The 3,570-nt window shown below is 41.4% G+C and overlaps 1 non-coding gene across 1 annotated transcript; it reads right to left on the minus strand.

The window, feature by feature from the left end:
- Positions 1–1,663: 1,663 nt before the first annotated feature.
- Positions 1,664–1,738, minus strand: Trnas-cga (transfer RNA serine (anticodon CGA)). Its single transcript has one exon. It is a non-coding gene; the product is annotated as a tRNA-Ser (tRNA).
- Between the last annotated feature and the right edge of the window lie 1,832 nt (positions 1,739–3,570).

Below are 3,570 nucleotides of genomic sequence, written 5' to 3' on the forward strand. Positions count from 1 at the left end.
TACCAATTTCCATATGTTGCGATATCTTCCACATTTTTGCCAGTGAGAAACATCGCCTCTGTGTTTTATTTCTGCCATCCTGTGGGTTGTGAGAGCAGCATAGTTTGAACTATACGATGTTCAATTTTCTGTGAGACCCAATGAATCGAAATGTGTTAATGTCAGTGTAGCACCTGACACAGACCTCGAAGTCAGGGTAGAATAACAAAGTGTATGGCACTGTACAATACTGTTGTCACACACTGCTTGGATGTGGTACAGCTGAAAAGCAATGCATTAAATTGCTTATGAGAGAACAAATCAGGAATCCTCCCTTGAGATTGATAGTCTGTTGGAGCTGACTTTCTTCCAGTACAGGCGACATAACTGTGCAAGCGGTTTTGACCTCCGCCCAACTTCTCCAATGGAGCAATATGTGTGTATGTTACATGTTCGATGTCAGCTCACGTAAGGCATTTGTTTTTCGGTATATCGGTAGAGAGAGACATCGTAAAATCTTATACGGTTTTTTACCTCTACTGAATGTTGCAAAATAACAATGAGGAGTGCCCTCAAATGTACAAAATGACTGTATAGAGGCTGATCTGTGTCAGTATTTCACACTTCTGAAATGAATGTAATATGGTATTTGTTTTCAATGTGTTGAAGGAATCTCTACTAGGTGATGTTCGGAGGTTATATTACAAGATAGACTCTCACGATCTGCTTCGTAAATGCCAGTGTAATACAGCATCTCACTGGTAAAAATGGGATGTGCCATAATGTACAAAACAGCAATGTCCTTTTTAATTACGAGGGGGTACACAAAGAAAACTAGAATTATTTTTTAAAAGCTATATATTTCTGATTGTTGCCAGTCAGGGCGAACAGGCTTTGATGGTGGGGTCATGTTACACGCATGGGAGAAGCAAGGTTACCCAAGAGACTCATGGGTTCAGCAGTAGAGGGTAGGAGGAGTCGGGGCAGACCAAGGAGAAGGTACCTGGATTCGGTTAAGAATGATTTTGAAGTAATAGGTTTAACATCAGAAGAGGCATCAATGTTAGCACTGAATAGGGGAACATGGAGGAATTTTGTAAGGGGGCTATGCTCCAGACTGAACGCTGAAAAGCATAATCAGTCTTAAATGATGATGATGAGCTATATATTTTCAAAAAGCTTACAAAGCAACGTTGGCCCATATAAAATACTCTATATTACAATTAATAAATTTGTCCCATTAGTGATTCCACTGTTCGAAACACTTTTTGTAGTCATCTTTAGAAATGGCTGACAGCTCCTCCCCTGTTTTTTTCTTGACTTCTTCAATGTTGTCAAATCACTGTACTTTCATTCCCATTTTCATGTGTAGAAATAACAAAAAGCTGCACGGAGCCAGACCAGGTGAGTAAAGGTGTGTGGGGCTGCGGAACCATGGCAATTTTAGCCAAAAGCTGTCTAACAAAGATGGTTGCGTGTACATGTACGTTGTCGTGGTGAAAGAACCAGTCTCCTGTCTGCGACAAATTAGGACTTTTTTGCTGAACACTGTTGCACAATCTCCCATAGTTGATCGATTGTCTGTCGACAGTCTGTGAGCACCAGCTGATTAATTCCAGAATGAGATTTTCACTCTGCAGCGGAGTGTGCGCTGATATGAAACTTCCTGGCAGATTAAAACTGTTTGCTCGACCGAGACTCGAACTCGGGACCTTTGCCTTTCGCGGGCAAGTGCTCTACCAACTGAGCTACCGAAGCACGACTCACGGCCGGTACTCACAGCTTTACTTCTGCCAGTACCTCGTCTCCTACCTTCCAAACTTTACACAAGCTCTCCTGCGAACCATGCAGAACTAGCACTCCTGAAAGAAAGGATATTGCGGAGACATGGCTTAGCCACAGCCTGGGGGATGTTTCCAGAATGAGATTTTCACTCTGCAGCGGAGTGTGCGCTGATTAATTGATTGATGTCCAGAACGAGATTTGTCATCTATCTATATTTTATTTATTTATTTATTTAACCTGATCAGATTAGAGCCATCAGGCCCTCTCTTACATCGGACCAGTGTTTCACACATGCAGCATTTCACACATCAGAGTTACATCATGACAATACTTTAAATAAGAAAATTAGATTACTCTAGTCACAATATGAATAAAGAATAATGACTAAGACCTAATAAAGTAAGCACTGGCAGTATTTTTACAACAGGTGCTATACATACAAATTATGATAAAATTAATAATAGTAACAGTAAAAAAAATTAAATGATAATGATAAACATGAGAAAAATGGGCAATAGTAATGAAGATTTGTGCAGATGTACATTAATATCTTGGTGTCTTAAGTAGATGTTTACTAGTATAGCGAGTTTTGGGGGAGGGAGACTTAAGGAGGGGGAAAGAGAGAAGTAATGAGGTGAAGTGCATTCGTGTACAAAGGAAAGCATTACTGTTGCTTAAGTAGATACGCCATTAACTGTTTTTTGAAGCTGGACATGTTTTTAAGTTCTCTAACATACCGAGGGAGGTTATTCCCGCTACTGTAAAGGACTTGGAGAAGGTTACTGAGCGATGCAGTGGAACAGAGAGGATTTTATTATGATGGGAACGTGTGTTTCTGTCATGTTGTTCAGACATAAGCGTTAAGGACGAGGAGAGATATGAGGGACAGTGTACATTTATAAGGCAGCAGATTAGACAGAGTGTATGGAAATCTCTGCGTTTGTGCCTATATGTCACCCTTTTTAAATCGAGCAAATCACTAGTTTTCCAGTTTGTCACGTAGCGTGATCTTGGTAAGCTGTTTTCAACAACAACAACAAAAAATGGTTCAAATGGCTCTGAGCACTATGGGACTTAATATATGAGGTCATCAGTCCCCTAGAACTTAGCGCTACTTAAACCTAAGTAACCTAAGGACATCACACATATCCATGCCCGAGGCAGGATTCGAACCTGCGACCGTAGCAGTGCGCGGTACCAGACTGAAGCGCCTAGAACCGCTCGGCTACCCCGGCCGGCTGTTTTCAACATTAAAACAGTTTCAGCAGCATGTTATTTCATGTGTGTGAAATGTTTGTAATACACACTTACATAACAATTTATTTACAGACCCTGATTTGAGGGACACGCGCAACTCATGTAATTTTGTCAATCAAACTGAAAAGAAATCACTCTGGCCTTTGCAGTTTTGTCATTTGTAACTTTCAGCCCTGCTGTAGCTCTTTTTCTTTCACCTCATTGAATGTCCGCCTCTGTAATAAAAAAAACTCAGTTAATCGATCAACAACGAACTTAAACGGATGTCTTACGATGTCCGCCCCGAGCAGATGCAACGAACGAAACCGAACAAAATAAGATAAAAAAAGTGGTAAGCGTGACGGAATGTCATACCTAACAGCCCGGGTTCGAATCCCGGCTGTGCCAGAAATTTTCTCTGCTAAGGGACTGGGTGTTGAGTGGTCCTTATCGTCATCATTTCCTCCACATCGACACGAAAGTCGCCAAAGTTGCGTCATCATTTCCTCCCCATCGACACAAAAGTCGCCAAAGTTGCGTCAGCTCGAAAGATTTGCACCAGGCGACCGG

Source organism: Schistocerca gregaria, chromosome 8 (assembly GCF_023897955.1).
Source record: "Schistocerca gregaria isolate iqSchGreg1 chromosome 8, iqSchGreg1.2, whole genome shotgun sequence".
Lineage (NCBI taxonomy): Eukaryota > Metazoa > Arthropoda > Insecta > Orthoptera > Acrididae > Schistocerca > Schistocerca gregaria.